At 46.7% G+C, this 25,341-nt stretch overlaps 1 protein-coding gene across 1 annotated transcript in view; it reads right to left on the bottom strand.

Annotated features, from left to right (window-relative positions):
• The window catches only part of LOC310884554 (uncharacterized protein), a 465,563-nt gene that overhangs the window by 38,251 nt on the left and 401,971 nt on the right, over window positions 1-25,341 (bottom strand). The window contains exons 8-10 of the mRNA XM_083806495.1: window positions 18,905-19,061; window positions 15,461-17,654; window positions 9,580-9,747 (exon numbers count right to left, since the gene is read on the bottom strand). The gene's annotated coding sequence lies outside the window, so the exon portion shown is untranslated. The remainder of the gene's footprint in view (window positions 1-9,579; window positions 9,748-15,460; window positions 17,655-18,904; window positions 19,062-25,341) is intronic.

Below are 25,341 nucleotides of genomic sequence, written 5' to 3'. Positions count from 1 at the left end.
AGGTATCCTGAATTTAGGTTAACAGTTGATCAGATCCCATATAAAGTTGGTTACTGGACCCAAGTGCATTCCAATTAACTGCTAGTAAACAGTCTTGCCTGATGCAACATGTCTTTATCAAACATGAAGCTTCATGAGAAAAAACATTAGAGGCATTTCATAAAGAGAGTGCGTATCTTCAATGTGTAGAAAAGCCACACTAACCTCCTCACTATGGGGAAAGAGAAATATGTCCCTGTCCTGGTTTCAGTTAGGACAGAGTTAATTTTCCTCCTAGTAGCTGGTAGGGTGCTATGTTTTGGATTAGGATGAGGAGAGCGCTGATAACATGCTGATGTTTTAATTGTTGCAGAGCAGTGTTTACACCAAGCCAAGGACTTTTCGGCTTCTCGCTCTGTCCTGCCAGCGAGCAGGCTGGGGGTGCAGCAGGAGCTGGGAGGGGACAGACCCAGGACAGCTGACCCGAACTGGCCAAAGGGGTATTCCATACCATCTGACGTCATGCTAAACAATATATAGGGGTGGCTGGCCGGGGTGGGGGGCCGACTGCTCGAGGATAGGCTGGGCATCGGTCAGCGGGTGGTGAGCAATTGCATTGTGCATCAGTTGTTTTCTTACACATTATTATTGTTAATACTATTACCATTATCACTATTATTATTATTATTGTTATTATTATTTTCCTGTCTTAATAAACTGTCTTTATCTCAACTCACAGGCTTCACTTTCCCGTTTCTCTCCCTCATCCCAGAGAGGGAGGGGGGAGGGTGAGCGAATGGCTGTGTGGTGTTTAGCTGTCAGCCAGGTTAAACCACAACAGTCCCACAACAGGATGGTAGGCAGCTAGGAATAGCCACAGGCTCCACACTAACTCTCATGCCCATGCTCTGAGAAGAGAGACGCTGACGTTTGGCTTTGGCTCGGCAGTGTGCGTGGGAGAGACACAGCCAAGCAGCCAAGGATGCTGCACTGACCATGACTGTAGGGACACTGCAGGTAAGAAGCACTTTAGCCCCTTCTCTGCCAGAATTGTACTCAGCTGATCTTAGGTAGAGTAGTGGTAGTGTTGTCTGCATATTGCCAGATGCATATGAGAAAGAGCCCTGCTGTAATCTGACCTGGAAACTGCAGCAGATAGCAGTTGATATTCCAGCTGAGAACCAGTGCTCATCTGCTTCACATTCCTTGCTTACAGCACAATCCTACTTCGCAGTGGCTGACAAACATCTCATTCTCTCCATTGCTTCTGCAACCATAGCTACCTCATCACCTCGCTAGAGCCGGCTGTTTCTGCATCACAGCGAGCACATGCTGCTTGCTTGCACTTTCAGCATTTTGTGCCCATCTCCATACCAGTAACCAGTGAGTAAACTCTCACTGCAACTGTCCCTATGCCATGGCTCACTTCTGCCCCACCCATCCTAACATCATACCTCCAAAGCAGGACCTTCCTGCCCTCTCCTAAGTTCTGATCCTGAAGCTTTAGGCCATCCTTTTAGTCTTTGCATATAGCACCTATTATTGAAGGCCCTACCTTGTTCGTGACCATTTCAGCAATGTTTTAGAGTTCTAATTATGACAGTGCTGCTATACAAGTGAGATTTGCCATCCAGAAGTCCCAAATGCATTAGAAAGCATTCAACAGAAGGACTTTTGTTCTGGCTATGTGTGCCACTCGGCATTTGTCTTGTTTCTGTTAAAATTTCTCTCTCCATGAAGGATGCCAGTCATGTGTTTGTCAGGTATGGGCATGAGCTTCTCCACCTCATCCTACCTACTCCCCCAATAAACTGCATAAAAAGACAGTGCTCAGTCCTGCCCCAGAAAGTGCTGAGCAGCTGCTTTCTGCCATCCAGGACTGCTGCTATTTTATACATATTCAAACCTCAGAAGCAATCAGCCATTCAGATCTGTAATACTCATCCCTTCGAAATATCAAGCAATTGAACATAAACAGCAAGGATGCACAAGAATGTAAATGTAAACACTCTTCTAATAGCAGGACCTCACTGCTGCTTTGAATTTCCCAGTAATGATCCCAGACCATTCTATTTCAGTCCAGGAAAGGGCAAGCAGAACAAAGCAAGAGAGAAGAAAAAAAAAAAATCAGACTTCAACAGAGAAACAACCGGGCTGGAGTGCAAGAAGCCAGTTAGGGATCAGACCATGCTAACCCCTTCTAACCCTTTGCTGGGACTGTTCTTTGCCCCTTATTCCCTGTTTGACTTTGGGCAAGCCATGCAGTCCCTGACTTGCTATAGACAGTTTGATTTCCATCAAGCACAATTCATCTGTTCACAATTTCGTTCCTGGCCTGGAGGCTGCTCCCACTTCCTCACCTGGACAACAGGCACAATGCCACCTCTGAGCCTAGCTGCAGCATAACACAAAGGACTTCATTAGAGGCTAAAATGCTCAAGAGATCAAATATCACAATAATGGGGCCAAACAATAAACAGGAAGAGCGATTTATCATAGACAGGGAAAACACTAAGTTTATGCTACTCTTAAAATGTGATCCTGCAAGCAGCCTCTTACAGGGCTAGCTGACTATTCATGGGGGAGCTGGGAGGGCAGCTGCTCTGCCTGGCTCACTAACATGGAAATAGTCCAAGCGCACCCAACCACCCCGCTATACAGCTTGGTGTATGCTACGGTCAAATTCATCTCGTAGCTCCCGAAGTGTCAGTGAGCTGCCTTGGCTCCCTTTATAGTCAGCAGAGCCTACGGAAACACCACAGAAGTCCACCCCCCCCTTGCAGCCACTGTCTAAAACAGGAGGGTAAACTGAACCCTGGAGGGTCTTGTTTTTCTCCGTTACTTATAAAGGGACTCTAAGTGGCTCCTTGGAGTAGAGGAGTCATTCCAGACGTCCTCTGGCTGTGCCAGCAGCTTTGCACAGGCAGCATCCCTGCTCTGTGGCCGGCCTAGCGATCCCCCAAAGTGCCATGCAGACAGAGAAAACAGGAGCTGAAGGAAAACAAATACATTTGATTACTGTCCAATAACAGTAAACATCATTCAGAAATCTTTCTGCACACAGAGACGTTCAAGTAATGAGAAGAGACCACAAATAAGTGACAGCCAGAAGAGCCCTCATGCTGTTTCAGTGTGGCAGTATGCAACCGGCATCTGCAAGAAGGCAAAAAGCTCGTGCTCTGCCCCTCTTCTCAACAATACCACAGCTTCCTACAAACCCACAGTTAACTTGGGTTGGCTTACCCGGGACAGCATTTCAGAAGCTGATGAAGGCGATGGATAAGCCCAGAACTGGCCGCAGGTCGAGGGCTGTGGTGCTGTACACCAGGCAGCACGCTTGCCATTACATCTGGAGATGTGCCTGTTCAAACAGTCCATGCAGAATCACGTGTGTGTCTTCCCTGTTTTTTTTTTTTTCATTGGGGAGATGGTTTTCTTCATTTAAAAGGCTGGGTAACATGCTGCTGTGAAAGTGCACTTGCAATTCATCAGGGTTCACCTCTTTCTGTGTTATCACTGGCAGGAGAAGCGCGGTGTCCTCCTTGGTGAGCTCAGCAGGGACGTGTCCACCAAGCACACAACTCCTCGGGGCTGGGCAGGGGTCCGTGCTCCCAGGAGCCCACTTAGCACCGAGGGGACACAAAGCACACACTCTGAGCTCCACACCACGCTGTTTGAGATCTACATTCCCAATGTTATCTTTGCACTCTCATGAAGTGCAATTACCTCCTCATTTTGCAGCTCTTTGTGCCCATTTAATCTCTCCCATTTTGTTTCTGACATCTCCAATAATCCAACCCTGACACTCCTTATAGATACTGCAATTACAATACAGAGCAGCTCCTGACAGGATGAGTTGTATCTTGCTTCCTTCCTATAACACTCAAGCCATCAGACATGGCTACATGAAATGGCAAAAGAAACCACTGCTGACGATTTATATGGGTCCCCAGCAGATAGTGACAGTGCCATATATCTGTCTTAACCAATTAAATGTCTGGAAGCTACCCAGAATAGGGCAGCCGAGGTAGGATTTACATGTGTTTCTGCTTTAAGTAATAACTCAGCTGTGATTTCCCTTTCTTTTCTCCTAGGTCAGAGACTTGGCTATTGCCACCCTCCTGCCTTCCCACCCCATGTAATACACTTTGCCCCTGAGGGAATAACCCTCAGCTTCTGGCAAGCCCATGACTGTAAGGTGCACAGTGTGAGCCATCAGAAGCAGAACAGCTCCCAGAATAGCCTTGACAATTTTTTTTTCTTCAGCTATCAACAAAATGGGCCAAGGAATTAGGAACACCTTCTGACTGATCCTGAGGATAATTAACTAACTTGCAGAAAACACCTCCTCACACTGCAAGGCAAAATGAGAGATTTTTCACTGTTCTCTCCCAGCTCCCAGTATATGCTGGTATGCATCATATTCTTTTTCTTGGCCAAGAAACTACAACCTCAAGTTGCTCCAGAAGAATCCACACCTGACTGTTGGCTGACTGTAAAAATCAAATGGGCCTCATGGTAGCCCTGAAAGCTAAAGTATTTTAGGGCCTTGTATCTTCCTTCTACTACCTGCAGCAAAACCAACCTCAGCAAGTATATGTATGGATTCAAATATAAAGGGCTCCTGACCTCTGGTGTCAGTTAATCCCCAGCTAAGGTGAGATCACAGAAATAATTGAATCCTGACAGAGCAGGTTTGATTTGTAAGAGGGCTAAGGGATTTAGGCATTCCACTGCCACTGAGTTTGTTTACACCTTATATATGTAACGATAATCCCATGCGCTGGGATTTCGAGTTACCTGCCGGAATCAGGAGGGATTATTCTTCCCTGCTGATGCACAATTTGCCTTTTCAGCTGCCTCCTCATTTTTTTGGCTTTGCTCCCCAAGTGGTTAGTTTTAAACTCATCCTCCAACCTAGAGTAAGGAAAGACGCATTCCTACCTAACATGGAGGATTTGTGGTAAGACAAACCTCAGCCTTCAGCACTACCAGCCCCTGCAGAGCTTCACACCGGAGCTGGCCTCGACCACAGGACTCATTTAGAAAGAAGAGCTTCTCTAAGAGAAGACATCACACCCTGCCTCACCTGTATTTGTCCCTCTGCAAAGCACAGACACGTACCAGCCCATCCCCTATGCAGCAGGGAGCTGCAGAGAGGAGTTAGAGACCTTCCGGAGGGCTTCAGTGAGGGATTTTCTGCTGCAGCTCGGAAGAGGTGCGGGGCGTGTGGCGGGGAGAAGAGGCAGAGCCCGACATCTGTTTTCAGCCACGCAGTCACAGTCTCTTCAGGTGACCTTGAGCACATGCCATCAGCAGCACACTTGGAAAACCCACCCCGCAGCAAGGATAATTAAACCAACCCACCTCACAGGTGTTTGGGGAGGCTGCTTCCAGCATGATTTGTGACCATCACGGCGCAGTGTACGTGCGACAAGGGAGTGGGATCCAAGTAAAAGGAGCTCAGCTGAGATTAGCACCTTGGGGCCCCATCCAAGCTAAGGATAAGGGACTGTGCCTTCCCTTAAGAGTATCTAATCCAAGAAGACGTGGCTAATAACAAACAGAAAAGAGAAACCTATTACCCTATCTGTATCTTCTGAAGCTGAAAACAGGGGAATGCCGGGTGCTGCCTCTGGGACGGAGCAGGGCTGGGCACAGGCATGGGAACAGCCGGGGGGCAAGGGCTGGGGGGCAGCTCAGTGGGAAGGGGCTGGGGGGGCCAGTGGCAGCAGGAGCCCTGGCAGCCAAGGGGACAAACCGCACGTTGGGACACACGAAGCACAGCACGGCCGGCCCCAGAGGGGATTCTCCTGCTGCATTTCGTGCTGCTGCAGCCTCGCTTTGAGCATCGTGTGCGGTTCTGGGCTCCCCAATATAAAAAGGTCCCTGAGGTGCTTGAGCAGGTCCAGAGGAGGGCAGCGAAGCTGGTGAAGGGGCTGGAGGGCACGTCCTTAGAGGAGAGGCCGAGGATGCCTGGGCTGCCCAGCCTGGAGGAGAGGAGGCCGAAGGGTGGCCACGCTGCTCCCTGCAGCTCCCTGGGGAGGGGAAGCACAGAGGCAAAGCTCCTGTCCTGTGTTCCTTAAAACCAGGCTAAGCATTAGTCTTAAGGAGCTAATGAGTAGACACTTGTGGCATACCCAGAAGATGCACAGACTGTATAGAGCGAGTGGGTGTTAAGGAAACTTTCAGTATAAAAACACGCAAGACCATATTCATCTTCAGAGGGATGCACACTAGATGTGTTTGTTGCCAATATTATGACTGGACTACCTACACCAGCGTGAAGTTTGCTTTCTTCTCACCCTCATTATAGTTCAACAAACTAATTCCTTTATTGATGATATAATGTGCATCCCTGTGCTAACAAATTATTTGCTGTGTGCAATTGATTTCTACTGCTGTAATCGCTACACACAAATATCTTCTGTATCATTGCTCTGCAGAAAAATATGCTTTCCAGCAAGATTATATAGAGTAACAGACAGTGTGATTATTCAGCTTCTATAAAGTTATCTATCTACTTAACCTCTGCACAGCCTTTACAGCAGGTTTATACAGATATGCTTCAGAAATTTATCCACCTACACTTTGTAAAACACCTTGTTAAACCATCTTCCATCTCAGTGTGAGGATGAACTTCCAACTTCTTCACAGAGAGGGCTGTGTCTAAGACTAATTGCTTAATTTAGGAGAGCAAGCCAGCTTCGCTTTTTACCAATATTACTCTTCAAAGCGAATTTCACAGAGGTAAAAGCCTTAAATCAGCAGCTCTGCGGACTGGACTCCTTACCTAAATACAAGCCTGGCAAAAGGAGCAGCACGGGTTTCCTCGGTGACTGAAATCTGAGCACAGCTGAAGTTCATTTGCACCCTAACAGCACTTCAGATCTCAGATTTTATACTGGGACAATGGAGAAGGTGTACGAGTTAATAAATGACTGCACCGGCAGGCTGTTCTTGTCCACTAGGAACCAAACGGAGTTCCCAAGTGCACTCCATGGCTTTCGGTGCTTTTGTCCTGCTGCCCCAAATGAGTGGGTTCCCCCAGCCAGCTGGCTGGGGTCAACGTTCAGTCCACGGGGAGAATTAAAGGAAATAAAGGAAATAAGCAGAAATAATCAGCCCCTGGGTTTGAAGTGATGACATGAACGTTGCATCCCTTGCACTTTGTCCAAGCTCATCTGCTTTGCTCGCTCTACAATGACTCAACGTAAGTAAAGGTTTGCCGGTAGGAAGCACTTCCCACCAGCTCTCAAGCACAGAGGTGGGTGATATCAGCCTTCTGATCACGCTGAGCCTGGCTCTCAGGCCTGCTCATAGCAATTTCACTGCAGCCACAAAGCAAAAAGGCAGCTGTTGCTGTGTGACATTTCTATAGATCTCCAAGGATCAGCACCTCGGCTGGCAGCATCAGCACAGACAGGATGGTTTACTACGGCTGAGGATCCAGCCCCTGTTGTTTATCCTGTTCTATAAAACTGTCTTGTAAAGGTCGTTATTTGTCCTGCTTGCATTTGTCGCGAGGCCATTTTGCTCCACTGTTTTCAGATGTCACTGATAAGCACTCCTGCCTGAAATGTTTCAGATTCACAGCCCCTAGATATTCCCAGGTACAACAGTTACACACCAATCAACAGCAAATGCCTTTCAATCACAAGAAGAGAAGCGTTTCTGCTGCATTATGCACAATTACGTGCTCAACTGTTATGAGTAACTCTGAAGCTCCTGCTCTGAGACTATTGCAACCATATGTGACACATGCTCAGCCACTTTCCGCTCTTCTCTCAGAAAGGGCTGTGCAGGAGAAACTGCTTCACCCTTTGCCATTGTAAAAACAGCCATTATTTAAAGCAGGAACAGCCAGAAGGATGCTTTTGTCCCTGTCTAAGTAAGAGGTAAGCCAGCAATTCAGCTCTGAGGCACCATACAGAACCTGAACCAGGATCACAGTGATGCAACTGGTCCAGAGTCAGTCAGCAAGGCAAAACTGGCAGAAAATCTACCTATGTGCAAGTTTTTAGGTGAACTTGGCTTGATGCGAGTGCACCAAGTATGGGGAGGGATGGCACCAGGCACTGGCAGTGGCGACAGCCCTCACGGGGAGCCACAAATGGGAGGAAAGGTTGGGTCTGGGAGGCTCCTCGTGCCTCCTGCTACGGCTGCGGTGCCATCAGGAGCACAGCTGCTTGGGTGGGATGGAGCAAAGCCCTCAAGCACAGGCTTCAGCCCATCCCAGCTCAGTGCAGGTGCTCCACCATGCACTCACCACTTACCCACTGCGAAGCCTGGAGGACTATTACACGTGAGCTGAACACACAAACATCCTTCTTGATCAGCCCTCTCAACAGGAATAAGAGCAATCTACACCTCAACAGGAATAAGAGCAATCTACACCAGGAGAGAAAAATGGATCATTCCTCCCCCCCCCCCGTTTTTTTTAACACATGTGGATGATGAGTTGTGTGAGCAATGTATTTTTTGCTTCTAATTTTAACATGCTCAGTGATGCATTTAGGACAGTGGTATGTACCTGGTGAGCAGTACACACATGCTCACATACTCTGCTTGTCTGACAACAGAAGACATCAATAATTGCTGAGCCTGTGAGTAGAAAGTGTCTCTTGAAAGGAACTAAGAGACCTTGTGAGCACTAAGGAAAATAAAACACAACTTGGAGAGACAGTAACCTGACAGCTTCACCATCCAAAAATGTCTTGCAGACTCCTAATTGCACAGATTGCTTCTGATTACATCAGGTAGCACCAGGAAGTAGGTTACTCTGCAGCAGAGGGAGGTGAATTCAAACTGTCTACCTTTGATCAAGACTCTGGTTCACCAAGACTCATTTCTGATAAAAAAAAACAGAAAAATTTGCATCATTACATGGCAGCACCATCATCAACGTGACCGCTTCATCCACATTTATCCCTGCTTCGGGTCCTGCTGCTCCTTTTGTGCACTAGGAAGACACCTCTGACTCCCAAGGCTGAGGAAACAGACACATTTCAGAGATCTGGTTCTACTAAGGCAAGAGAAACTTTTCATCTTTGTATGTTTGCCTTTATCCAATACAATCTACCAAACACCGTCTTGAACAGAATCAACAATTACCAGCAAAACATCACCAAAGGGGACTGAGAGCAAGGTCATGAAAATCAGAAACAAGCCAAAAAATCATGGCATTAAAGCCTCCACAGGGGTTATTGGGAGGTATGGGTTTGCCTGGGGGTGTCAGAAAGGGTCAGGCCTTGTACTGGATAGGGCGCTGCTATCTGACAGTGCCCCCACAAGCAGAATTAGCTGGAAAGATGAATTTCAGGATGGCCTATTTTTAACGAGACTACCTGTGCCCTCCCTGGACAGAGGTTTCGGAGACTGAAGAGTTAGTGTACAAAATATAGTAAAAACACACTGGTAAAAGCATGTGGAGCTGTGGGGCTGTCATTCCTCTTCCTGTGGGATGAGGGGAGAAAACAAGAACATGAAGCAACAAAGATGTTATATACTAAGTCCTGAGAGAGGATCTGGCCTTCATACAACTTCAGGTTTAAAAGTCAGTAAGGCTGGGCTATATTTAGGAGAAAGGTAGGTGCTTACCTGGGATAAGCACAGACCCAGCCAGCTCCCCTCCCTGGCAGCAGCACGGCCAAGCACGAGGGTGTCCTGGGGGAAATCTGCTGGTTTACGGCATGGGCACACCTCCTTTTTGCTTGTTCTGGCAAAGACAATTATTTACCACAGAAATACTCCTCTCAGTAAGTATTCCTTGAAAGAAATCACAAAGAAATACAGGTAAGGCATCTGTCTTTCCTTTTACAGCCCGCAAACCTATATCCAGGATGGAAAACACTCCTGTGAACTCATGGCTGAAGAGCAACTCGACCTGCACCAGGGCCGTGAGAGGTGTACGGGTGTGCAGCTGTAGGAGGTGTACAGCTCATGCCCTTAGCTTACAGCTGCAGGAGGTGTACAGCTCATGCCATAAGAGGTGTACTGGGCATCTGAGGCAGAAATGGACCCAAAAGTCTAAAAAGCCAGAAGAACCAGCAGTGGGCACAGCCTGCCTGGCATCACCGCAGGCAAAACCAGTCTATTTGATCAGTTTCTGAACACCTGCCATAAGCTCAGGGGCTTCAGTAAGTGGGTACCCACCTTCGGGCACATTTGAGAAGGCTCATTTGCAGATGGCACCTTGGAAAATGGAGAGAATCCAGTTAAAGCTTTTCTCTTTTTCCTTTTTCCATTCTATCTTCTTTGTAAGTTGCTACTATTTCTAAGAACAGTCATGGGCATCGCACACTCACACTTTCAGGGCCACGCGTTTCTCCCCAGCACCCCTGTGCAGCACTGGGGAAGGCATTTGTAGACACCGAGCTGACATACCTTGTATAATTCACACTTAAGAAAAGTCTGTCCAAATAGAAGTTCAAGTATGTTGTCAACTCCTTCATTTTAATTCCACATTAGCCTTACGCAAACAAATCATCAAAAGCAACCTTACATGACACCTCCCCAGCACACACAGACACAGATTTTTTTCCCATGCTAAAGGCAAGGTAGGACATACCCAACTGAACAACCACAAAGAGAGAAAAGAAGTTGAACAGCTGCCAAAATCCCAAAGAGGCCAGAAAGATTCAGTAATACCAGCCTGAATTTCGATGATGCTGCATCGAGATCCTCTCGGTGCTCAGACTGGAACAGGACCAGTTTCTCTGGACGTGCTGCTGGAAAGCAGCTTACAAACAGCAGCAAGTCACAGGGGCAGAGAGAACACCACACATGTGCATGCGGAGGGGGGGGGCTGCCTGGGCTACAGGAGGAAATTAAAACTGGGGAATATGAAATTATATCTAGTGTCCTGCACAACTCCAGGGTTGCTGAGTTAAAGGCAATGAATAAATAAGAGAAATTCAAAACCAAGCAAATCTCTGGGATGAGACAAAATTCATTCCAGGGTGTTAGAGCAGATTTGAGGAAGGAAACGTGTGTGCCAACAGCAATTACTATGGAGAACTCGCTGAGCACAAGTCTAGAAGACTGGAAAATTGGAAAATAACAAACCAAATGTGGTATCAATATGCAAAAAATGAGAGCAAGCCCGGCACAGGAAATTACAGGGTTATCAGCTTAATATTCATTACATATAGGAAAACGCAAGGTCCCCATTGTATACAAGAGTGTAATTAAATCAAGGGGTTCTGCTGAAATCAACTGCTTGTGATGTTTATGAATTAGCAGCAGATTCAAAATGCAGCCGCAACCTTAGCATTCAGCCCAGGGCCTGTGTTATTTGTTACAATCTAGGAACCAGCCCTGGTGAGAAGCTTTCTCCTAGATAGTGTAAATTTAAAATCTCTTGCCCAGTGTTTGTTGTTGTTGCTGTTATTTTTTATTTATTTTTTTGCTTTACATGTGACTCAGTGCTGATGAGGATTAGCACAAACAGGCCATCCGAGGACAGCGTCTGGGAGAAAATGTTATGGGCTGACTTACTGATTAGTGCTTGTTTGCCATTTAGGGCAAAAGCAGCGAAGCATCTCTCGTATTCCTCCTGCTTCTGCTCCCCCAGTCTCCACAGCAGGAACATCTGCAGTTACCCACGTATTTCCTCTTGGCGCTGGGAAGCTGTGCCAGACTTTCATTACCTTTCAAAGGGTTGTCACTGGTGCCTATAGAAACACCCTCTTCCACTTCTACTACACTCCGACCACATGGCTTGTAAAATCCTGTTGTTTTTTTATCTTCAGACACACTCCTAAGTCCTTCGGGCACGGGTACCACACAGGCCTCTGTGGGCCCCCAGGGATGCCACATGGTTTTCTCCTCCATTAGGGCCTTGCCCCATGTCAGGAAAGCGCAGCTGAAGGATATAAATGAGAATGAAAGTGATCTGCAAGCAAAAAAGAAGGGGAAGGCTTCCAGCGAGTCACCGCTGTAATCCAGGGAGGAGCAGAGCTGCCATCAGCTGAAGCTTTGCCACCAGCACAAGAGGAGCGAGGGCAACGCTCGCTGTGCTGGGTTCGTCCGATGAATCAGCAAGAGGTGGCCAGGCACTCATGAGGGCAGAGCCACGAGGATTTAGAGCTAGATCTCCACTGCTAGGCAGGGGGCTTCAGCCTCTGGATCCCAAGTCCTGGGAAGCGGCGAGCAGCTCAGCATCCAGGCAGCTCAGCGCCTGCCGGCAGGCCAGATACCCCAAGTGAAATACATTCGTCCTCAGCAAGGAACATGCAGAAACATTAATAAATAATTAAAAAGCTCCTACAGTGGACCTAGCTTTTAGAAATGCATTCCACAATACTTTATTACCCTTAATAACCTCCAAGACAAATTATGAATGAACACAAAGAGCCTATTTTAAGTGTGCAGTTGCAAATGCCAAGCAGGATTTTCAAATACGGCATGCAGTGCCAGAGGGAAATTACAAGTCTTTTCTCTTTCATCACAAGTTTCTTGCATCAAGAAAATGTATGGAGAAATTACACAGAACCTAACTATGTTTTTTTTTTTTGTTTTTTTTTTTTAAAACTCAAAGTGAGATATTTGAGGAAATTCCTCCTTAAATCACTGTATTTACACCACCAACACTGGATAAAACGTTTGCCACTTACTTATAGTAGGTTAAAATGAAAACCCCACAACAGCCCAAACCTAGAAAGGATTTAAAACGTAGATCCAGATTCCATACCCCATTTAGACGTTTAGCTCCATGCCTCATTTTTCCTCCCTAAACCTGACAAAATGGAGAAAAAATGAAATCCAGCGGATGCAACAGTCAACTCCACAGTTGCTGGCTTGGGTGAAAGAAACACAAACTGGTGCCTACGTAGCCTTACGAGATCTCGTCTCTGGATTATCCATCAGATGTGAGAAGCTGAATAAGAACTCTTCACTGTGTAGTGTGTGCAAATACTACAAACAATTAGCCACGCAAAGGTCCTGTGGGAGTGGGTACTATTCAGTGTAAGCCTGCACCCTCAGACTTGCATTTTTTCTGCCTATATTTCCATGCTGTACGTGGAACTGAGGCATTTATTCTGCAGGGCTGTTCGAACTCCCCCCTAGCTCCAAATGACAGCACGCTGCATGCAGAAGCACATGAACAGCGGGCAGCCTGACCACCTCAGGGCTTAGATGGAACTTGCAGAAACCCTGGAAACCAAGCACTTGCACCAAGGGAAGAACCTGCATCAAGCCCCGCAGCAGTTCCTCTTCCCCAGGGTGTCTGGAATCTAATTTTGAGATATTGTTCTTATTCAAAATTTCTGAAGCAAGTAAATATGCTGGCAGCCATACCCGAGCGTGCTTTTATTCACCTCCTTACCTTTGCTGTCTACTCATACTCTTGCAAAATGCAGAAGCAATTTCTATTTAGCATGAAAAGCCCATGGGAGTATGAGTTGGAAGGAGGAAGCAGGGGGTTATTTTCTGCTGGTGGGTTGAAACTCCCTCCCTCACAGAGGTATTGCTCTGCAGCAAGCAGTGTCTGGGAAGAACTAAACATCCAGGTAACCTTACCAAATGCATCTGCACCACAGATGCGTTGGTCAGAGCCTGCTGTCGCCAAGAGGTGCCTGGTCACTCCGCAAGTGGTCATGGACTATGATATTTGCTGGCACCAAAAAGAGCAAAACTTCATCTCAAAGTCTGTTCCTTGACTGCAAATTTGGTCTGACAAGGTGAGAAACATCACACGGATAGGCCTGCGGTACTGACTTATGGGCATTTAAATAGAGACTTGTTTAAGCCATCCATCAACTCCCCTTTGCCAGGGAAGAGCTGGTGCTGGGCTCAGCCACTGTCGATCCCACAACAGGTACACTGGCACGAGGAGCGTCCCATCGCTCACTGCATTAGCCTCATCTGCTCTTGCTGCACAGGCTCACACCTGCGCACAAAACCCTTATAGCATGGCAGGGCCCCAGACCCACGTTTTTCAAATGCTTTTGTTTGCAGAGCTGAATGTTCCCTTGCTTGGGTGAACAGCCTTTTCCTGCTGTGCTGGTTTAGCACTTCTAGATCTGACCAGAAGCACAGGGAAAGGGACCACAGAGAGCAGCAGTAAGGAGCAAGCAAGAGAACTTTTTTTAAGCCTTTTGAATCCTTCTTCGTATTGACTCGGCCTATGAAGCGAGTCCCCTGCAATCTCACTCACAGTGGGCACATTCCCAGTTTCATACATACGTTTTGAACCCCACAGCTAATTTCAGAGACACCTGACAGAAGCACGAAGGCCCCAAATGCACATATATTTATGAATTCCTTCAAAACATGCAGCTAGGTACAAGAACCGGGCAACGAGCGAGTCCATGAGGGAAAGGCGAGTGCTTTATCAGACACCAGGATGCGGGAAAGAGGTGCAGAAAGCCAGGCCTCATCCCCGTGGTGCTGGCAATGGTGTGGTGTTTGGGGCTTGCTTCTGCCCTACCAGATCAGAAGGGCGAAGCCGGCAGCACAACAGGCTCCAGACAGGAATACAACGGGGGAGCTCGGTGCTCCAGCAAGGTGCTCCAGCAACAGATAAGAGCTTTAGATTCAACACACTTTTGTTTCCTCATCAAAGATCCAAGATTCAAGCTAAATCTTTGTCCTTCTCACCTTCATCAATATTAATAGGTCAGACCGCCTACTAATAGGTCAGTCTTTCCTTTGGGGGATTACGTGGATTTTGCTGATTGCCACAACAAGTCCCTGGTGCGAGAGGCAGAGCGGGAGCTGGGCCCTGGTCCCCTGGGTGTGCACACTGCACAGGAACGGGCAAAAAGCCACTGCAGAATCCTCTGGCCACGGAGCTCAGTGCAGAAAAACCAAGTGAAGACAGGACCGCTGCTCACGGTCACTTCTCAGCACCAAAGGGTCCCTGAAGGGCTCTGCCTTGTTCCAGCTCCCCTCTCCCCCCCAAGGCACTGGGAGCTGCGGTGGCAGCTGCCGTGGTGCTGGTGGAGGGCAGTTTAGTTGCAGTTCACCTGACGAGGAGGAAATGAAAAACCCTCAAGGCCACAAATTAAAAATCGTGCTTTGATAGAATGACGATTTATAAATAGAAAGACCTATTTCCTGCAAAAATCCTGTGGACTGAGTATTGGAAACTAATTAGAAGACTGAATCACCAGAAAAATTGCTGTTTTCCTGTTACTCATGAGAAGATATTACTTTTCTAGCATTTTTCCTTCGGTGCTGGTGATCGAGGCAATCCTGTGGGTGCTACACAGCCCCTCCTTGATCACATTTCCTTCCTATTCCAATACAAGGCAGTAAGGTAAAGGACAAAATCCTTCATGAGGCATTCCTGTTACAGTACTAGCAGCTGCATGCTGCCTTTTTCTTCCAGATTATATGATTGTGGAGCAGGAAGGTGGCCATACACCTAAAATTTTCTGCTTAAAAAAAAAAAAGCTCCATCCAATGCAGCTTGCAAGCAAAGACTTTCCCACTAAATCTGTCATGATAACAACAACAGAAAAATAGCACTTACTCCAAGCAAAGTCTCGTACAACCCCTGGCATTGCCGTGTAGAGGTGGGAACCTCAGGGTTCAGCCTGGAGACAAGAAGAGGAAATCAGCTCTGAGCAGGCAGCCCTGCAGAGTCCATCCACCGCTCGTGTGTCACCTGGAGTGCTGCAACGGGAGCTGGCAATGCCGAGTCCTGCCTCCAGCCAGCAGGGAAACGCTCTCCAGCGCCAGCACTACATGGCCATGAGACTGACACCTTAAAGCAGCAAAAAAAAAAAATCATAAAATGAAATTCTCAAAGCAGTTTTGACCCAAATTTGCAGAGTTCAGAGCCCTTTCCTAGTGGTTCACTATGAGAGCAAACAAGCAGAAAGCGCTGCTCATCGCAGCTTCTGAAGCAATGCCAAGTTCCCGAGTGGCTGCAGCACTGATGGATCCTTCTGGAACAGCTCTGCCAGGATTGTCCAGCTGTTTGTTTCCTCCGTAGGTTTGATAAAAGCATGTCCATGGTAGACCCGTACTAGCTACCCTGAGCACTGTTGGGAACAACCCTGGGACAACTCACAGGGCAACTGGGAGCCAGAAAAAAACTCCAGAGAAAGGCAAGGAGGGTTGCAGAGTTTTTCCAAATGGGCAGGGAATGATGGGCTGCAACAGACTATGTAGGCTGGTCACAACCCTGAAGTCTCTTGGGGCATTCCAGGAGCCATCTCACCACGGCCCAAGGTCACCACTCGCTCCAGGGAGCCAGCTCAGCAACACATGCTTACACCCTAATTCCCTGCAGAAACCAGCATGATGAGATACAACATAGTCCTACAAAACACCATGGTTGTGTAGGACTGCTCAGAGAAGGCAGTGTTCTTTTATTACCAAATTAACTTAAAAAAAAAATCCATTTCACTTCCCACATCAAAGATCATAATCTCCATGTAAAAGAGAGGGTCGATGAAAAAAGAGGTACTTTGAAAACACATTTTCAAATTTAAAACACCACTAACACTGATTCTTCTTGCTTGTAAAGAAGTCAGGCTTTTTGTCTTATAAAGTATTCCAAGACCTCATTTGAAAACTACCACTGCTAGCTGCTCTGTTTTTTTGCAGGCTGCTCACTTTCTCTTTAGGGATTTCATATTCTTCTAAATTTTGTAAATGGCCACTAAAGTGGAGATGAACATTATAAAATACATTTCAATCACCCTCACAATTTAGACTAATTCACTGGCAACTGTACAAAATGCTATTTACAAGGTACTTCCATCAGCTGGTATCTGGCATTAAGTATTTTGAATCAATCTACCATCATTTTCATCTCTTATTTTTCATACAAGGGAAATTATTGATCGAAGCTTTTCAGCCTCATTTAATATACTGGAATAGGCTTTAAATTTTCCCATGTAAACCTCAGTGGAGATTAGCAACTCTGTCTTGCTTAATGCAACACAAATCAGTCTCCCTGATGAGACCACAATATTGTACATGACATCATGACCATTTTACTAGTTGATGGGCCCTCAGACAGGCACCTGCTAGAAACTCCCCAGGGCCTCAGCATTGGTGCTGAGAGGCAAGGTTGGTGCTTTAAAGGGAGAAATGGTGCCTTCATCTCTCAGAGGCCATCACTGTATCCCAGAGCAATAGCTGGGATGGATTTGTGGGAAGCCAGTTTTTTTTTTCATTGCTCCTATCACGTTTGCACTCAGTTTTGAATCACATTCAATTTTGCATTCAGTTGCTATTGCGATGGGTGTGTTCAAAACGCTAGATTAGATTTGTGTATGTTGAGGACAGAGAGCTTGGCTGAATTTTGATGAACTCGTTCTTGAATAAATAAGCAAAACATCACTGAATAAGATACTCAGCCAGCTTCAATAAATACATATGGTAGCAAAACAGCCAGCTAGACAAACAGAATATATCACACTGGAACAAGCACTGATGATTTTGTAATGACTCCGGCAGCTTTCAGCATATTAGATACTACTGTAAAAAACAGCATGCAAATGCCTGAGTCCAGTTTACAGCACGAAGCAAGTTATGCTACCAAGGCAGCAGTCAAGGAGTAATGCAGTGCAGGACGCGCCCCTCGCCCTTACCGCATTCAGTCTGGAGGTAACTGGGGCGTGGGGGCACGTGAGCACTGCTGGCTGCACGCCACACAGGCAGCACTTCCCGAGGCCACGGGACTTCCAGGGTAAAACTCTGGATTGGAGATCCTAACAAAAAAGGTCATCAGGATGGATCCTGTAGGAATACAAGTGTTTTCTTTGAGAGGCAACAGAAGACAAGCGAGGCGACTACAACCAAAGCCCAATACAAGATAAAAGTGCTTTAAGCTGCTGTGGCATGGAAGCTACCGTGTTAGTTGCAAAACAAGGGGAAGAATGTGCTCAGGCTGAACTTCTAGTGGTCCATTTCATGCACTAATTTGTGTGCAGGTTGTTATTTCAGTATGTTTTTGTACTAGCAGAGAATAATCATAGGATAAGTAGAGCAAGATAAGTACATATGCTGCCATTGTTTTCTTGCAGCATAACAGCAGCATCAATGAAGCCTGAATGCAGCCCAATTAGCATACAGTAATTAGAATCACTGCTGCTTTTTCATTTACTTTTGCACACCATGATGAGGTGTTGGTTGCAGTATGCAGGACTGCAATTGTATAGATAATGCCGATTGTTAAAAGCATGTATCCTATTCTCTCAAAAGAAAGCAGGGAGACATTAAATCGCCTTAAGCTGCTAAAATCTCATTTTTGGCCTGACTCAGGAAAGTCTCCAGCTTACCCAAAGAATATCTGAGTACATGCTATGCTCCCAAGGGATAAGCACACCTGTAATACACGCTGCCTTTAAAGGGAAATGGAGGCTTTAATGAAAAATCTGATTTTCTAAGACTCGTTAGTGTTTAGTCTGTAACTCCTATGACCTTGTTGACACCTGTTTAGAGCTTACCCAAGCCCTAGTAACTTCTGAGTGCTTGGAGAAGCCCTGAGCAGTTGTCCTGTTTTGTTACATGGCTGCCCTCTGAAAGAGCAGATGGTAGATATTTGGAGATGGCTCTTTCAGAGCAGCCAGTAACCAGGCATTTGTTGAAGTGTGGATGGGCTGTGCACTATTTATAACCCATCCACCACTGAAGAGTCTCTTAATGCTTCTCCAGACTTAAATGGCTAACTTTTATGGCCCATTTATGGCCCATTTCAACAAAGCAGTTAAACATGTTCCAGGACGGGTATCTATATGTAAATAAAAGGAAGTTGTACTTGGCTGGCACCCAGGCTCCCATCCCCACGCACCGTGCTGGCAAGCTGGCCTGCACAACCCTGAGCAAAACAGGCGCTCACGCTGCACCCAGGGCAGCAAGGCTACGGACTAGCACCTTCCTAACAGAGCTCCGTGTGAGGCTCGTTAACAGCACCCTTGAAATCCATCCTGCAGCACCTGAAAAGCACAGGCAGCATTACCTCCTTGCTGGCCAGGAGAGCCCCACTGGCTGCAGCCCGGACTCGCTGGGCGCTCAGCACAACCCATCTCACGCTAAGGCACGCCAACCACGCACACTTTCATCAGGATTTACACCGAGGCTGGAAAATCAGAGGTTAGCACACTGGCCTGGAGTGCCTTAAAAAAAAAAAAAACAAAAACAAAAAAAAACACAACAGGTTTTTAATACAGTTTTCTGTTCACAGGAGAAGGCAATCTAATAACCCAGGGTGGAGGACATGGTACTTTTAGACTGGGTAACGACAGTGCATCAAGGAAGGGCATGTAAGGAGAGGTATTACATAAGATGTAGGTTTTACAAGCTTTATAAAGACTCTCTTAGCACTTTGTTAGTGGCAGGAACCTCCTGTGCACCAACTAGGCTGAAACAGGAAAGATAGAAAAGTGCCTTCCATTTAAAGAAATGGGCTGTGAACGTACTGTCAATGTCTGTGATTCTTTTTATTGATTTACAGTGTGTAAGCCATAAATCATTCCAACTTTTACTGAGCCTATAACTATGCATCACTGTGTCAGGGAAACTCCTCAAAATTTAAGGGGGATGTGCAAGAAAACAGACTTCTCTTTCATCGACTCGCTTAGATGAACTGCAACGGCCAGAGCTAGATTTAACACACACCGTGGGGTGGATACATATAGACAAAACACTTAATTTGAACAGCTGCCCATATCTACTGCTCTTTATATCTTCCAGGCTTAATCTTTGGCTACAAGGGGACAGATGCAAGCCATTCTTCCACTGCCAGGAACCACACGGGTGTTTGCTTGCTTCACGCAACGGATCTTCACGTGCACACCCTGCTCTGCACCAGGCCACCCTGGGTGCAGAAGGGCTTCTCTGCAACCACCAAGCCAGGAGGGACCAGCTTGTCCAGGGAGCAATGCTGATACCTGGAGCAGATGCAGGAGTTGTCCTAAAGGTGGATCTGCCTGCTGCAGCAAGACCCAGGATGTTAGAATAATTAAATATCCAACTTATCCAATAATTAAATATCCAACTATATCCAACAATATCCAAATATTCCAGCCAACTTCACTTTGAGCAAGGATTTCACCCGCTCTTTCCAGCTCTTCAGAAGAAGCCCTATAGGATTATGTCGCACAGGCTTGGTTCATCCACAGGATTGAGCAGCTACATTCTTGCTACAAAAATCCTACCTGGAGGCCAACACTCAGCTAAAGACACTAACAAAATCCATCTGCTTTCTGCAGAAGTCCCTTAGGTTCGCTCCTAACAAGGTCACAAAGACCTTCTCTGCAATAAACCGTAAGGTTTTTGGGGTGGTGCACAAAACGGATCAGTGTGGGCTTCAGCCCACCCATACAGGGAGCTTGCAGAGCACCATCTACTGGCACTTAGAAATCTTCCTCCCCTGGTAGCTCTTGTCATGCTTGGGTTGTTTTATGTTTTAAATAACCTTGCTGATCTGCCTCTTAAGGCATCTCCTTCTTTGTATGCTAATTTAAGCCCAAAGGCAAAAATCCGTCCTTCAGCAAAAGATGTACCCACCTTCCTGAATCCAGACAGGTACTGTGAGCCTGAGCACAGGTGTAAAATTAAGGGTGTGATTAAGCGCTTTGCTGCAGAAGGACGGCTTGCTGCATGAGCACAGGGCTTGCTGAACTGGGGCCTCGCTGCTTAGAGGTTTTCTGATTAAACATCCCCACCAGAGTACACTGCAGGAGGCTCCAAAGAGCAGTTCTCTCTGCCAGAGAGAAGCAACTGGGATAATTCAGTCTTCTGCTTGCTCAGGGCTGATCACTGAAGGGGCAGAAATTAATTTCCTATAAACACAGGCATATTTTTTTCACTACCTTGGCAAATGCTGTTGTAAAGAAGCCATTACAGAAGCTGATTTTTATGATGCGTGACTTTGGCTTGTCCCAATGGGGGATATTTTATGAGGCATTTACATAAACATATACAAATCAAAATGGCCAGCTGTGCTCCTCCTGCACCTGCAATGTATAGATATTTCACCTAATCTAGGACTACACAATTGGCCAACCTGAAATGGGATTGGGTTGTGTCTGGGATGGAGAAATTGAAGTGAGGTCTGACCTGCATCCCTGACCCCAAGACTATGAGACTTTGTGCAGCTGCCTCAGCACACAGCTAGGCAAACTGAGGCACTCGAACCATTGGACTCCCTGTGGTGCCTACCTGTGGGGTTGATAACAGCCATTAGGACTAAACTGCAGTCCTTCTAAAAGACATTAGTTACAATGGTTGGCCCAGGACTTACTTGAACTGCAGGTTTCAGCCCTTGTCTAGGTGTATTTTGAGCATGGCTTAGTGGGAAACAAATCACACCACACCAGGATGAGAAGCAGCATGGGGACGGCACTCAGACAACATGTTTTCTCTTAGGGGATCTGGATGGTGGTAGGACTTCATTTTCAAGCTTCAGTATCTAGAATTAAGTGCCTGAAGTCACTCCTTTGCCCTTTAAGCTAGCAAACGTTTACTCAGCTTGATCATCTTGGCCAAGGGCAGGGAAGGACCCAGAGGCAGAACTCGAGTTGCTGACTCCCGTCTTGCTGCTGTTTCCTCCACTGTTAAGTCATTTACCTTCTCAATTTCCATCTCCTGCTGGATCCCTTCTCTTCCTCCTAGCAGGCATCAGCCACGTGACCAGCTCTTTTTCCCTTATTACTTCTACTTTCTTTCAAAACATCTGTCTTGGGAACTGATGGCATGCACAGACCTTTGCCAGGATTCATTCAACTCAAATGGTTGCCTCCCCTTCAAGCACCTACCAGTCCCCAAATCCCCTCTGTGCTGTACCCTCAAGCCGTGGTTGCTCCAGCACTGCAGTCTGTCCGTCCTTCCTATTCCTCTGCTGATACACATGGGAAGCCAGACTTCTCCGAGGGTAACAGGGGAAAGTGCTGATTCAGCTAAATGCTGGAGCAGGGGGAAGGTGTCTCTGAAGGCCGGCTGTCAGGGCAGGCTTAGCAGCTGATTGAGCTGAATTAAGTTCTCTGCCTCCTGTTTATTTCTTTAAATGACAGAGGGCCCCTTTGTACATCCTGGTCAGGCTTGTTAGGCTTATGTCTGGCAACGATTCGTATTGATTTGACAGGCTTCCTCATGCTCACAGATCTACTCTGACCACTGAGAGTTGTTTAATTACAACAGAAAGAGATGAGGAATTTATGGGAACCTAAAAGATCCATCTCAAAGGATCCAAATAAGAAGTAACGCACAAAACCAGTGTAATTCTACAAAGTTACACCACAAATTCTTAACAGAGAAGACCAGAGAAAACGCTTACTCTAAAGAATAGATCATACAGCAAGACTGACATTAGATTATCTTATAGAGACACTATTTTCCCCCTCAAAGCACAGAAAAACTCGCTGTAGCTGCCCACGCTGGCCATGCACCTTCCCAGGGAGAGGATCCTCCATTGCCACAAAACATTACCAGCATCCTGGCTCTCTGTGTGCTCCTGACCTCCTGCCTCACGCAGACACACGATGCTCCTGGTGTGCTCACCCGGCCAACCAGGACTGCTCTGAGCAGCGTGTGGATCGACTGAGGAGGACAAGAGGCTGTCATCCCCGCTGCAGCCGGCAACAGCTTCAAGCTCCTTCTCCCTTTCCCAGCTACACCACGGCTGCGCTCACCCCATTTGATCCTTGCTAATAAACAGAAAACATCAGACCAGCTGCTCACAGAGCATTCAGGAAGTGACAGCTAAATCCTATTCAAGAAACTACATTCAGTGGATGGGGAGAGAAAAAAGGCATTCCTTTGAAAGCATGGCCTGATTTCCTCTCCATTTCCATCAAGTTTTCCAAACTCTTCTGGCACTTTACTAGCTTTCAAAATAAGGTCACCTTCCTGTCTTACTTCAACAGGTTATACAGCCTGATAAATACATTTGTCCCTCCTCTCCTTGTCCGTTCTCATTTGCTTGAAACAGCATCTGAACTGCACCTGTTTCTTCATCAGCTGGAAGACCTGCATACATTACAGAGCACTACTGCTCGGGTCTGCTGCTCCAGAGAGAGCTCAGGTACTGCTCAGACTGGCTTTGTCGGCTGCAGTGCGATGGTTTGCTGGGACGTGGCCCTCTGATTGTTGGTGTAAAGAAAGATAATCGGTCCCTAGAAGGGCTTGAGTGTGCCAAAGGAACAGAAGAGTAGGCTGAGGACGGAAAGAGCTCGCAGCACCGTGGGTCAGAGCAGCTCACGCCCTCCTCCAGACACCCTCAGATCGCAGCCTCGCAGTGCTCACAGCGTTGGAACTGCTTTTGGCCAGCGAGGAACAAAGGATGGTCCTCCCACTTCTGCTGCATTTTAGGGACCAAACATGCTTTCTGTGAGTTCTGCGTGAGGTGTACAGTAAAATTAGAGGAAGATTAAGGCACCAGCTTCTCTGGATCTCCAGGACTGAAGGACTCCAGTGCCTCCCCATCGGTGAAGTCTTCCCCTTCACGCTCCAGCCCTGGCTCTGACTGATCCATGCAGACAGGCTGAGACATACACACAGCAAGCCAGTACGCCTGATTTATAAATGCTGCAGTGGGAGAAAGGGGAGCCTCTCCCCCTCTTTGTAAGCTATTGTCTTCTTCAATTCAGATACAGAAGTCAGCCTGGAAAGTACCACTGGTCTGAAAGCATTTGGTAACACCTAATGACTACAGGCTAGTTCGAAGATGGGAATCTGAAAGCTTTGACATCATTTCGCTGCTACAAAACAAACCCAGCCCATTCTTTCAGCAGCTGAGTGATCTGAACACAGCATCAGTTCAAAAAGCACTCAATGGTATTCTCATCCATCATTTTCTGTCCTTTGTTTATTTATTTATTTCCCCCAAACTGGTGGATATTGATTACCCAGTCTAGAGACTTGTGCAGATCAATAGCTGTTTTCAGAAGAATATTGTGCGAAGCTAAAGAAATTAGTTTATTTTGTAATGGGGAAGAAACAGGGTGTCAATCAGACCTTTGGACTTTCCTGTCAAGTTAATGCAGTGCTCAATGCTAAGGAAAAAAAAAAAGTAGAAATAGGCCAGGTTGGTAGGAAATGGGCATTTTGCTTTATAGGAAAGGAGGCAGCAAAGAAAGAGGAACGGAAGCAACGTGGAGATGCTGCTCATCCTGAGATCCACCCTAACAACCTGCCTTTCATTTGTGCTTTTCCTGCCACATCTTTTCCTTTTCTATAGCACAGCAAACACAGCCCTCAGCTTCACAGTGATAAGCAATCTGTGGTTTCACTTGAAGCAGTGAGGAAAGTGATGCTTTTTTCACATGCATATGCACGCTGCTTAATTAGACACCACCTACGTACTGCAGCAGGGCAATCAGAAACCAGCAGAACTTGAGGCTGATACGTTCACGTATACCTAACGAAAACCAACAGGAGATGGAAGTTGACATCCCATGGATCCCTTAAATTTCAACTTCAACATCCAAGCCACAGGTTATTAGCACTCAAAAGCACTGTGAGAAGATCCAGGTGCCAGTGCCAGGCCTGGCCTCTGTGAGGGGGTTGCCAGCACATGGAAGAGACAAGCCCTTCTCTGAAGGGTCTGACCATCTACACTAACAAAATGGTGCTGTCCTGATAACCTCACAGTGACCAAGCAAGGTTTGTATGGAGAAACAATACTTTATAACCAACTGAGCAAGCCTTTGCAGAAAACAGATCTTCCCCTGACGTTCAGTATATAAATCAGGTCATTTTTTCTGAAGAATCTGCTTCTTCCTGCCAGCCTCCTCTGCAAAACGGCACTGCTCCTTGAACTTCTCTCTTGGCACCACATAGCCTGGATGAGCCGGACCCAGGAGCCATGAGGTTTGCCCCTTTAGCAAGCACTCTCAGAAGGAAACCTTGCCAACACCAGTACTGGCAAACCAGAGTAGTAACAGACACTGGACTGTCCATTTTCTCTCCTTGGATACGGCAAAGCCACCAAGGAAAAAGATCTACAAAACCCGTATCTGGAATTTGGCACAATAGAACTAAAGCCCTCAACTGGCACAGGTGCTCGCAGGAAATTATGCTTCCACCAAGAAATTCTTTGGGTCCCCCTCAGTGCAGCTACTTTAATTTACATCCCCTGTCCAGACTTGACTTTATTTAGCATCAGTGCCCTGTTGGTACAGCTTTTCTATTACTCTTAGGCTGTGTGCCCCTGTATGTGGTACAGCCTGTGCAACTGCTCTGTACTGCGCTCCAATTAAACCGCATACCGAGAACATGTTGACATTGTTAAGGTTAATGACCTAATGATGAGCACCAGGAAACAGGTTTGCAATAAAATGCTCTGTACTGATTGCTTCCATGATGAATGCGAACAATATGTTGGACTGGGAACAATATGTTAAACAATATGTTGTGGTTTATCAATGTCACGGAGCAGAGCTGCCGCAGTGGCTG

The sequence above is a fragment of the Anser anser genome, assembly GCF_964211835.1.
Source record: "Anser anser genome assembly, chromosome: 20".
In the NCBI taxonomy this organism is placed as follows: Eukaryota; Metazoa; Chordata; class Aves; order Anseriformes; family Anatidae; genus Anser; species Anser anser.
The sequence above is the reverse complement of the archived record's forward strand: the minus strand, read 5'-3'. Positions and strand labels throughout refer to the sequence as shown.